The 12867-nt window shown below is 41.5% G+C and overlaps 1 protein-coding gene and 1 long non-coding RNA gene across 18 annotated transcripts in view; both read left to right on the top strand.

Annotated features, from left to right (window-relative positions):
* Positions 1-12867, top strand: part of TCF7 (transcription factor 7) — a 142990-nt gene that overhangs the window by 14169 nt on the left and 115954 nt on the right. The window lies entirely within an intron of this gene.
* Positions 9074-10062, top strand: LOC142072948 (uncharacterized). The gene is made up of 2 exons (XR_012669574.1): positions 9074-9359; positions 9556-10062. It is a non-coding gene; the product is annotated as an uncharacterized LOC142072948 (long non-coding RNA).

Genomic DNA, 12867 nt, shown 5'->3' with positions numbered 1-12867 from the left:
GGTTTTGACCACTTTGTGGTTTGAAATTAACATTATGCCTAATTCTTCTTTTTGGTTGCTTTTTTCCATGACTAACTTCATGGCTGAGACCAAGGTCACATTTGGCAATATAAGTGTGTTTAGGTTTTCTACCACTCCACTGGGCTGGTACAGGGAAACTTTGTGGGGTACTTTTTATGAGCCGAACCCCCTAAAGATTACATGTTAGGTTGGTGTTATGTTTGAATATTGGAAGTTCTTCGTGGCGCTTGAATGCAAGAGTTAACGTAGAGACAATTTTACTCTTACTTTCAAAAGAAAGAGTTGCTCATTACATCAAATTACAGTTTTCAGTGTTTGGCGTTGATTGAAATTATTGTGTAACTAGAAACATTGTAAACCTGCTTGCAAAGGTATGACTGTAATATATTTAAAATTATAGGAGTTGTATTACTATAGTGCCTAGAGGGTCAGGTCCCTATACTACTACGCATGGTACAAAAAATTGAGACATCACTATTTTTTGTAAGAATTTAAGCCCAGCCCACATATATGAGTGAACACAATAGGTCTTGGCTAAACCTAATTTACGTTGCCTGGTGGGAATTTAACTCACGATTTTTCTGGTTTAAAAAAACAAAAAAACCTAAACAACTTTGGCCTCTACTACTCCACTGCCTTATAGCTGACTCTCTCTTTTTGAAGAAACAAGGTGGGTGAAGGAATATCTTTAATTGGACCAACTTCTGTTGGTTACAGAGACAAGCTTACACAGAGTTCAAGTCCTGAAGAAGAGCTCTGTGTAAGCTTGAAAGCTTGTCTCTCTTGCCAACAGAAGTTGGTCCAATTAAAAATATTACTTCACCCACCTTGTCTCTCGAATATCCTGGGACCAATACAGCTGCAACACCACTGCATTTCTCCTTTTTTAGACCTCCTGCCACTAGCAGGTGAGACCATTGCAAACTAATAAGAACTTGAGCAGTTTTAACACATTCTGCTTAACACAGGGGATTGCATTACACCCTTAGGGCCAACTGTCTCACAAATAAGACTTTCATCTTCACTTTTGTGACAGTTACTCTTTTGGCTACCATGCTGAAGACAAATAGGAGAGTAGAATGATTGTGCAACCTGATGTATCACTACTCACCTCACACATAAGCTTGAAAAAATGAAACTTGAAGCAAACAGTAGAAATTGTTTGACACAGGATACTTGATGGGGAGGTGGCCACATATCTGGTTATACAAGTGACAGTTGAACAAAGAGCTAAGATCCACCCCTGGAGACTAACTTCTGTCATGTGACTGGAGGGAGGAAGTGAAGATCAGTCTTTTACCAACACTTGTGTGTCACTCTGTTATATGGTGTCAGAAGAAAATGAAATATCTGGTAAAATGGAGATAATTAAGATGCCCAAATCCCTCAGCTGGAAGGAAACCTGGCACAGAGCAGGAGGAGGTGGTTGCACCATTTCCAAATTTTTAATGGAAGCAGTTGGTATTGTCAAGAAGTTGGAATGGGTGAAATCCTCCACACTGCTGCAGAGGGCAGACCTGGAAGATCTAAAACCACTGGGAGCATGGAAAGGATGGCAAAACATTCAAAAGGGTCACCTGAAAACATTGCCAGGTGAGACCAATGATGATTACATTATAGGCCTGCATAAAGAAGTTAAGTCACATCTATTTGAACAAATGGACTAACTAGAAACCAAATTGTTTGTGACTTAACTTATAATTCAGTCAAAACCATGGTTATTGCCAAGTCAAGTCCAATGCTTGCAAAGAACTGTGGACGTTTGCAGGACTAGTGAAAACTGTTTCTCAGACTATGTTTAATAGCAGGAAAAGAACAGAAGTGCATGTAAATAAAAATATATTCTAAGGGATTAAGGCAGAATACTAGTATAAACAATGAGACCAGATTTGGCTTCAGTAAGTGTGCAAGCAGAGGTGTCCAGCACAGAGGCTGGTGTCATTCATACAATTACATTCAAAACGGTTGCTAGGTGTGTCGCTCTTGGCCCAAGTTGGAAAAAAAATGCAAAAGCAAATACACGAATTGTGAATCCCAGCCATGAAACACACTCAAAGGAGCTGTGCCTGCTTCTACCGGGCTGGATTTGACCCTCTGTATAGCATATAGGTTCTAGTAAGGTGTTCATATTTTTTTATTTGTAATTGAGTGATCAAAGGGTACCAGCCGCTTTGCCTGATAGGCACAACATGTAAAACATCTAATGAATGTGCATTAGTATAGAAGTTGTATATGGGATAATGGAGAATGTTCCAGTCACGTAAGTAGTGAGGGATGTTACCAAGATTTGTGGAAGAGAAATTGGATAGCCTTGTGAATAAAGCACAGGACTGAAAGTCAGAGAACCTGTGTCCTATCCCAGCTCTGACATTAACTCCCCCTGTGACACTGGTCTTTACTTTGCCGTGCCTCAGTTTTCCTTGAGGTTTAATTATTCACCGTTTTATAAGGTGGTTAGGAAGCACTGAAAGGAAAGCCATGTCAAATTTAAAAACAAATATCTTGTCCAAAACCCACTGTCAACCTACTAAGATGATAGGCATTTTAGAAATACTCAGAACGGTTTAAAAAAACAAAACAAAACCCCAACTGTTGCCTTTTACAGCATGCATTTTTGAATATTAAACCAGTTGCAACTTCATAATCCTTCAGCAAGTTGCAGGTGGCTCCAAACCACTGCTCCCTCACAAGCAAAGGGCATTATGTTTCCCTTGAAAAAACAAATAGCTTTTCCAACATAAATGATAAATTCCATAGGGTGGTGGTAGCGGGATAGAAATGTTGTGGTGAATGTATGATCCCAAAATATTTTAAGATACATGGACTATACAAATCCGTGTTATTAATCTGACAACAAAGTGTCATTGCTTATTTACCAGCTTGTAACATGCTGATGAGAAAAACCTCAACAGTTGTACTACATACTTTTCGGACACATGTACCAAACCTCTGGATGCATAATTCAAATTCCTTGTTTTAAAGAAGCCTGTTTAACTTGGAACATTTTTTACTTAAACAGTAATCTCTGGGAAATCATTTGTTAACTGTAGTTAGCAGCCAGTCTGTCAGTTAATGGCTTGAGGCAAAGTCAGAAGCAAATAGGATCCTTTCATATGGCACAGAAAGGTTTATAATGAAAATATTAGAGGACTCTGTCAACTGGATATGAACCAAATTTTGAAGACATGAAGGAACTAGGAGTTATTTGGCTGCATAAGTGAGTCTTGCTAGCACGTCTGTTTGTAAAATATTAAAGCCATCAATCATGCCTATGTTTTGGCTTTTAATTCTCTGTACTTCAGACCAAGAGCGACAGGTGAGAGCATGCAGGCACACATGTGTTCATGCAGGCTGTCTGCGCATTGCTTGACACCTCTTGCATTGCAGCACATTGATTCTCTTCTGGGTCCAGAGAGCTCCCACAGCTCAGACCACTGGAGGAATCAACCAAAACCAACTTTAGTGACACTTCAGAATTTGTCTGTGGCAAAATTTTCCCAAACCCCACGTGGGTTTCATAGCAGCAGAAAATGGAAGGTACAGATCGTATCATTTCTAAATAAAAACATGGCTGCTATTTTCATTTAGTTGACAAGAGTTATCTGCTTCTTTTTCTGAAGAACATCCCAGGCACAATTACATCCTCAAATTTCTGTGTACGTTCAGCTAGATGCTGTGCAGAAGGGAAGCCAAGCAGCAGATATGGCCCAGAATTCACAAGAAGGGGAGTAGAAAAGTCTACTTGGTCTACTCTAAAACCTCTCCGTCTCCGTGCAAGGGTGGGGAATAGCTGCCATAGGCAGCAGCTCTCCTGGTAACCCACAAAAGCCAGCAGAAATTAATGCTGCTTCCTGCAGCAGGATCTTCCATTCCATCCTGTCTTTGCACCAAGGGCGGTAAGGGGTACATGCTGCCAAGAGATCAGTAGCACCACAGGCAAGCTATGTGGCCAGAAGTTATGCGACCTAGACAGAACTACAGATAGGCTGGTTCTCCGTGCCCCCAAGATGTGTGTCTGAAGCCAGATTTTCCCCACAGATTTTTGGCCTTCATATGATTTGAAGATACCCCCGTCTGCAGCTGCAGTCCTTCCCTCCCCTGAGGGGAAAACAGGGTGGTAACTCAATGAGCTGAACCCTGCGGAGATTTAGGAGCACAGCCATGAGAGGGAAGATTTGGCTTATTATTGTGGAACGTTGTGTTGCCAGGACTGAATTCTGGGACAGAGCCAAAAGTGTGGAAACAAATGCAGTCAGCTTTTACTGAACTGGTTTGTAGATTACTTTAAAAAGACAATGTATGTGTCTTGTAAAAGGCAAGACTCTCCTTTCAGATCCACGCAGCAGAGCTTAACTCTGATATCCGGGTCTGCCTACAGGTGCAGAACTCCCATCAGGAACTCCCATGTGGATATGAGAGAGGAATTTGGTCTTAAGTGGTGTTTCAGAAAAATGTGGTTGAATTATTCCTTTAAAATTTTTTTTACTCCTTATATCTCACTTGGAAATAGCAACAGCTTTAAAGTCAGAGTTTAAGGTCAAAAGGGGCTATGAGATCATCTAGTCTGACTGCCTGTACATCACAGGCCATTTAAATTTCACCCATTTATCTCTGTGTTGAGTCCCTTGTATTGAACGCCTGTGATAAGAGATGAGCGCAGATTTCAAGGATATTCAGTCTCGTTTAAGACACCCTCGTTTTGCAGGTGGAGATGCATAAACTCATCTTCGAACCAAGTTTTGAAGCACTGCTCCACTCAGCAATTTGACTCATGCTTCATGTTGCTCTAATTATCTCAATTACACTTAACTTCTCCAAGCAATGCCTTGGATCCCATTTCCTGAAATATGACATTCCATGATCCCAGAAACAGTGATTTAAACTGGTTCTGTAATTGCACCATATTGGTACCTGGGTGGAATACCCATCATTCACATTGAAAGTTGTCCTTTCTACCTCATCAACAGAGCCAAGCAAAGCCATTGCTACCTCAGAATTTCATCACAGCTCACCCCTTTGACAGCTCTAGTGATAGCCTGAATATTATTGTTCTTCCTCATATGCTTTCACCACCTCTCCCCTGTTGGGCCCATTATGTCATGGGCATAACAGGCATGGTCCACCCATTATGGTCTTTTGGTTGTAACTAAGCATACGTTCCATATGTTTCAGTCAACCACCAGTAGTCTTTCTGGACTTCCATGAACATTACCTCTTTTCACAGTGATTTCTGCAAAAGCTTCATAAACACAAAACACGCACAGAAATCTTTTCCATATATTCTGCACTCAAGGTTAGATCAACAAATGGAGCAGTCTTTCATTCATGTGTTCCTTACGTACTCATTAGTCCCAGAACATTCCGTAAGGTATAATGAATGTCTTTTCAATCTTATTATTCTGTCCTCTCTCTGCTGTGCAATACTGTTCTTTCAGCTAGTTTCTAAATAGAGTTGTTCTGGGATCTGTAGACAGCACAATGAAAGTCTGGATCTCATCTCAGGTTCTGTCTTTCAGCTCCAAGGGTTTAAAATCACACCACCACATTTCCAGGGCTTTCACTCTTCTTATCTAATGTGTAGCATTTTGTATCTCTCGCAGTGGTGCTCTCACTTGCCAACTTTCCAGTCTTTTCTTTCTTTCCTAACTTTTATGGAATCTTTGTCTAAACTCCCTCTGCACTTCCTCACTGCAGCTGTTGTTGATCCATCAGGCAGACCAGAGATCCCTAGCTTTACTACATTTGTTTTGGGACCACCATATTATCCAATAGCCTCATTAACGTGCCCTCGCTTAGTTGACAGCTGCTCTTCATGGTGCCCCATGCCATTGCTGGAGAGGATAAGGCTCTTATAGTTCTAACACGCTCATACTGATATGTGATTTTTTTTTTAAGGTCTTCTCTCCATTTCCCCATCCCCTCCCATGTTTTTGACGATAACTTGTAAGATTCCACTTGCATGGGCAATATGTGTGTGAAGTGTCTTTCATGGTTAGCTGCAATACACAACAACATACAGTATGGAATGTAACTTGCTGGTCCTCCTGAACCTAATGGAAGCACATTCAGCATCTCTTTGGCTCTGAGTATGTGAAAAATGGATGGATTGTGAATAACTAGGTGCTAATTTATTTATTGGTGACAGTCATTTCACCCATAAAGCCTGTATAATCCACACCCCAAGCCCAGGGCAAGGCTATGGGCCCCATCCATGGATGCTGCTGTAATGTATATGCTTGAGTGGTGTTTTCAGTCACCCTTCCCATGCTACTTATGTAGGATGCTAAGGGTGCTGGAGCCATGTAACTGCAATTTCCCCCATCATCCCATCCCATCCCTTCCAGCCTAGTCAGGGCTGGCACCAAGTTTAATCATTCCCCACCAACCTGGCATGCAGATGAAATGAAGATCCCCTTTCACAGTCATTCCACTTGCATTCGCCCTTCTCCTCCAGTCAAACTAATGACTTAAGTGGCATGTATGGACCCTACATGGGCTAGTTTCATGGATGCAGGGATGTGGTTCACACTAACTATTTTGTTGTATAAGTCCTTCTGAACTAAGTACAATGGTAATTAGCAAATGCATGGCAGGCAGATTAGTTCTTCTGCCAGCTTTGCAATTTCTGTGCCAGTTTTGGTTTTAATTTCAAATACATTACTGCCAATTCCCTTGCATATTGTAGCAGTAGGCAAATTAAAACATTTGGGCACAGTTGGGTTGGGCAAGTTTCAGTTAAGAAATTAATGGCTGCTGCCAACCTTAAATACAAACTCAAAGACCTTTCTCCTCCCGCAGCTTCTTCTAAACTGCAGTCTGCACTGATGTGTTAAGAAGCTCTACCAATTTTGTGCAGCAAATTTCTGTTTCTTTCAACTCACGGTCAAGAAATTTTGTAGGTATGCAGCTCTATCGCACAGAATCCAGTGGACCAGGTCCTCAGCAGGTGTAAAACAGTGTGGCTCCAATTATTTCACGAGTTCACACCAGCTGAGGATCAGGCCCACAGTGATGTTATTTCATGGAGAAAATACTGTATAATTGATGTAATATACATCTTGCAAATGGGGCCCATTGCCGTGTATTTTCCAGGTGAGAATTCCGGGTAGGCTGATGAGGAATGGAGACTAAAGGAGTCAAGTACAACTTAACCGTTTTAGCTTTGAGGGAGTCTCATCCCTCTCTTAATACTATAGAGTTTTGTATCATTAATTTGTATACAAAGGCCTGGCCTACGAACAAAGTTACACCAGTTTAACTAAAGGTGTGATGTTAAACCATTTGGTTAAACTAGTGAAGCTTTGTGTGGGGACATCTTTATATCAATTTAAACTTGTCTTTACAGATTTAGCTTGCACCTGAAAGGCCATTGTCTTTCTTGCACAGAGAAATTGCATTGTTTAACTTACATCAGTTTTTAAATCAATGTACTTAAATTGGTGAAAAAGACTTGCTCAGTGGCTACTTTTATTTCGTTTTAAACCAGGCTTATTTCAGTTTCAGGAATTGACTTAAACTAAACCAAAATACACAGGTCCACACATGCTTTTGCACCAGTTTCACTAATTTTTTTTTTAAATAACACATTGATTTACACTAATGCCATGTCCCCATGTTGACAACAGCCTGGTGCAAGCTAGACCACTATAACTGCGTTTTAAACTGTTATAAGTGTGTCTACACAGCGGTTTGCATCACTATAACTAAATAATTTTAAAAAATTTACGTTAAACTGGTGCAACTTGTATGTTTAAGCAAGACCTGCAGAGGCATAAAGGCCAAGAGGACTGAGACTGCGGAGGAGTGCTTGTTCTCTTAAAGGTAACCTGCAAAGGGGAGAGTGCCTCCCTTTAGTTGTTTTAGTTTGCTTTTTTAGGCTGTACAAAGCAGCAGAGAGGAGGGTGCAGGCAGGGGTGTGTGTTTCAAAATAAAAAATACTTTAGAAATTCAGATCTTACCTATGCCTGTTTTTGTCTGAAAAATTGTAAAGGTAACTAAGGGACTGGTAGGACTATGCCCTCACACATACCATGCTAGTGAAAACCTGACTGAGTCAAAGTGTAGGAGAGTGACTTTTATTCAGACTATTTAAAACTCTGTTTCTCTGGAGAGATCTGTTGGAGAAGTACTTGAGAGAAAAGGCAATTTTGTTAAAATTCTGCAATCCTGCCCTTTCGATAAAGGGCTGAGAAAGCTCATTGTTTCTCTGAAAATTAAGTTGAGTCATCTAGCAAAACCAGGTATGATACCACTGCTATTTCTAACAAACAAACAAACAAACAAAGAGAAGCAGAGGGGAAAAAAGCCCTTAAGGCAAAACTCACAACCATGGAGGATTGGACATTGCTGCAGGGAAGGAAATGCAGAGGGAGAACCCAGAAAGAAGTAAAGCAAGGAGGATGGGAAGGGAAGAGAATCAAAGGGAAGAAATAGTAGTGCTCCTTCCGGAGAGCATATTTTCCTACTGAGCAGTGCAGAATGTGACAACAAAGCATACCATGAATAATGAGGGTAACTAAAAAAGTTTACAAAAAGAAAAGGAGTACTTGTGGCACCTTAGAGACTAACCAATTTATTTGAGCATGAGCTTTCGTGAGCTACAGCTCACTTCATCAGATGCATACCGTGGAAACTGCAGCAGACTTTATATATACACAGAGAATATGAAACAATACCTCCTCCACCCCACTGTCCTGCTGGTAATAGCTTATCTAAAGTGATCATCAGGTGGGCCATTTCCAGCACAAATCCAGGTTTTCTCACCCTCCACCCCCCCACACAAATTCACTCTCCTGCTGGTGCTAGCCCATCCAAAGTGACAACTCTTTACATAATCAAGTCGGGCTATTTCCTGCATAAATCCAGGTTTTCTCACATCCCCCCCACCCCCATACACACACAAACTCACTCTCCTGCTGGTAATAGCTCATCTAAACTGACCACTCTCCAAGTTTAAATCCAAGTTAAACCAGAACATCTGGGGGGGGGGGGGGGGTAGGAAAAAACAAGAGGAAACAGGCTACCTTGCATAATGACTTAGCCACTCCCAGTCTCTATTTAAGCCTAAATTAATAGTATCCAATTTGCAAATGAATTCCAATTCAGCAGTTTCTCGCTGGAGTCTGGATTTGAAGTTTTTTTGTTTTAAGATAGCAACCTTCATGTCTGTGATTGCGTGACCAGAGAGATTGAAGTGTTCTCCGACTGGTTTATGAATGTTATAATTCTTGACATCTGATTTGTGTCCATTTATTCTTTTACGTAGAGACTGTCCAGTTTGACCACAACATCAAGGCCATATTTTTAGGGACATCAGGGAAGATCTTCTGTGGATTGAGGTGAATGTGGATTCCTTAATTTATACCCAGGACCATAATTAAAAATGGAATTGTGGCCTTCTTCACACAGGGATGGATTAAGACCATCCAGAGCCCTAGGCACACCCATCTGTGTCCCCCCCCCATGTCCTCACCTGGTATTGGCAGGGAGTAATCACACAAGAGCTGCCTATCATCACCCCTCCTCTTTTGGCAGGTTAGGCTTTCCCATGTCCATGGACCATCCATTCCTGTCTTCATGTGAGCTCTAGGGTCCGGTTCAGTGCAAGGAGAACTCAGCCCCTGCTCAACTGAGCAGAGAATTCTGTGTGGGGGAACTCAGCTGATGCTACCCCAGCAGAGCCAGGATGGAATGGCCCAGTGACACACACAATCTGTGCCTATATCTTGCCTCCACAGAATGAGTTTGACACCCATCTCTTATAAAGTGGCACAAGTATCATATGCATGTAATATGGTGTTTAAGCTTTCTGATTTTAGGTGATATTCAGTGCCCTAAACTCTGAGTGACTCCAGTGAGTTGCGGGTACGCTGTGACAAGATGTGCTGATTTCCCGTACACTTCAGTCTCCTGATTAACAGGCCAGAGCTCCAGCTTTTCATGACCAAGATTTATTCTATAGAGTTACACTTCGGAGAGAGACTGACACAATTTCTTAGAGGAAAAAACACAACATTGAATAAAAGTCATCTACAAATCCTATTTGAGTTGGTTGTGAATTTCTCCTAAGCAACTATTGTGACACAGCCCTTTGTTTCTCACCCAAACTTCCACACTTGTTGCTCTGACAAAATGTTGAGGGAATGTTTACTGGTACCCCCTCACATACACTTCCTTTCAGTTCTCTTGTGGAACGAGTACTCATCCCGTCTCCTTCTGTGACTCTGGGGGAAGAGGGAGGGAATACTGCCTGGATCCAAATGGACTGGCGCTGTCAGTGGACATCTCGTGTCTTAGTGTGGTGCAGCTGGTGAGTCTCCTCTCCTCACAGTTACTTGGCATGCTCCTCACCCTCAATGGAGTTTTCCCAGGTAGCTTCTGACTGCCTTTTGAGTACACCCAATGCTCACCACATCCAACATCTGGCTCATTCCAGTACAGTCCCCAGTGACTGACAGGAACAGATCTCCAGGCATACAAAGCACTCCAAAAGAAAAGAAATTATGTATTCTTCCCCACTGTTTACTCTCTTATGTACACCACTATATCCCGAAATGAATGCACGTGGCTTACATTATTACTACCATGTCTCAGTGCTAAAGACAAGCTTCAAGTGTATTGTTGAATGTTTAAAAAGTCTAGGGGAACTACAACTTATTAGTCAGTGTATTCTCTGGAAAACTTAACTAATCCACCCTGATCCAATAATGAAGTGTTGTGCCAACAATACGTGTAAACAATTGCTCAGCATTGCGGACAGGTGTAGATCTCCTCTGACTGTTCCCATTCTTATTTCTCCTTCCATAGCCAATACGGCTAGTTGAGAGTTTTTGAAGTTTCAGTATGGCACCATGAAAGTGAGTCTCTGCCAGTGCAGACCAATATAGTGATGGAAAAGGGAACTGGATTAAAATCTGGTTCCTACATCATGCAGTAAGTGTGCATTCAAAGAGGCAAGCAGTGAGTGGGGTCAGGTCATCACTCAAAACCTGGCCTCCTAGATAGCTTATTGAATTTTATTTTGGCATGCTGCCTTCCATGGCTAGGAGCTTGATTACTTTGTTTCCATGATAATTGGCCTAGTGAGATATTAAAATGCGATTCTTCTCTGAAAGTGGGCTCTAAAATTGTCTAACTGTGCATGAAGCTAGTCTATATAATTGCTTGTTCCTACCCTTTTTCATCTTTCTCCTGTTCCCTCCAGTTGTTTAACATACTTGCTCTGTTTTGTCTATTCAGTTTGTATTCTCTTCGGGGCTGAGGCTGTCTGTTGCTGTGTGCTTGCATATTGTCAAGCACCATGTAACCCTGCTCCACAGTGGAGCCCCTGGGCACAACTGTAATGCACATAAATAATCTATGCTCAATAAATTAACTTTTTTGTTTTTTGACTGCTAGCCCTGAAAACTTAGGTTCAGATCTGAGTATCAAGCTAAGTTCTTTCCTTCTTGTGCATTATCATCAATAAATAGAAATACTACAGGACAACTTATGCCTTCAGTCTCACCTGTAAAACCTCTATTGCCTTGAGGGAGGGATAGCTCAGTGGTTTGAGCATTGGCCTGCTAAACCCAGGGTTGTGAGTTCAATCCTTGAGGGGCCCATTTAGGGATCTGGGGCAAAAAATTGGGGGTTGGTCTTGCTTTGAGCAGGGGAGGGGGTTGGACTAGATGACCTCCTGAGGTCCCTTCCAACCCTGATATTCTATGATTCGCTGGGTTTGCATATATGTGAATGACTGGAACTTGAACAATTCTATTGATGATGCATGAGGAATAGAATCCAGCTTTCTCTGAGTTGCCTCTGCATTGCTAGCGGAGGGTTTTTGTTTTTAAACTAACTTATTTTTGGTCACTAAAGCCAGCTGTTGTGTCTCTGAATTGTTGAGTGAGGTGGACAGTTTTTTACATAGTCAGTGTAGAATGGCACTTCAAACATTGTTTTTGTTTTCTGAACAGAAAACAATGGAGGAAGCACAGTTTTGCTTTAAATTACACTCTGAATATCAAAGAGCATTTATTCAATACACATTACCGCCCTTCCGTTCTGTAGCCGGCACCTAGTTGCTTCTGAGAGGGCTTGGAAAACGGCGTACAGCGTATTAGGTACTTGAGAGTTCTGGTTCAGTGATGTTGTGGCTAGCAAATCTGACTTTAATTGTTCATCATCTCTATCAGTGCAGACATCATGTTTGAGTTCAGCCACCATGGAGTCAGGAGAAGTAAATATGCATCTACAGTAAGATCAAAGCAACAGAGAGGTGCGCATGTGCTAATAATAATAGCTTATGAAAGCTCATATTTTCCTTCAACAACATCCTGTCATTTGTGTATTAGCTTTGAAAGGGTAAAAAAAACATTCAGTATAATTTACTCCAGTGAAGTGAGAGATAAGGCAGATATTTGATTGCACCAGTGCGTATGTGGTTTGCTAAAGGACTGTATATGAACCACCTCCTTCAGTGCATGAGAGAGTCTAGTATGCAGAAGCTGAGCTTGCTGTGACCGAAGTACCATTGTTATCTGATTTTTTTTTTTTTTTAAATATACACAGTCTGACAATGTGATGCAGAAAGAAAGCTGAGGTAAACAGTCACAAAGTTGGTAACCGCATCCACACCTGGTGGACCTCGGAAAAACGTCTGTAAACAGATTGCGTGGAGTGTGAGGTTACAGCTAGGCTAAACATGGGTGAAGATATGTAACGGTTTCTAACTACCCAGGCAATCTCAGGAAAATAAACAAGGTTTTTTTGTTTTTACGCTGGTGTGGTTGTTTCAATGGCGTTGCTCCGGATGTACGCAGTGTAATTAAGATCAGAATCTGGCCCGCTTACTATTGCATGCAG

Source organism: Caretta caretta, chromosome 8 (assembly GCF_965140235.1).
Source record: "Caretta caretta isolate rCarCar2 chromosome 8, rCarCar1.hap1, whole genome shotgun sequence".
Taxonomy (NCBI): domain Eukaryota; kingdom Metazoa; phylum Chordata; order Testudines; family Cheloniidae; genus Caretta; species Caretta caretta.
The sequence above is the reverse complement of the archived record's forward strand: the minus strand, read 5'-3'. Positions and strand labels throughout refer to the sequence as shown.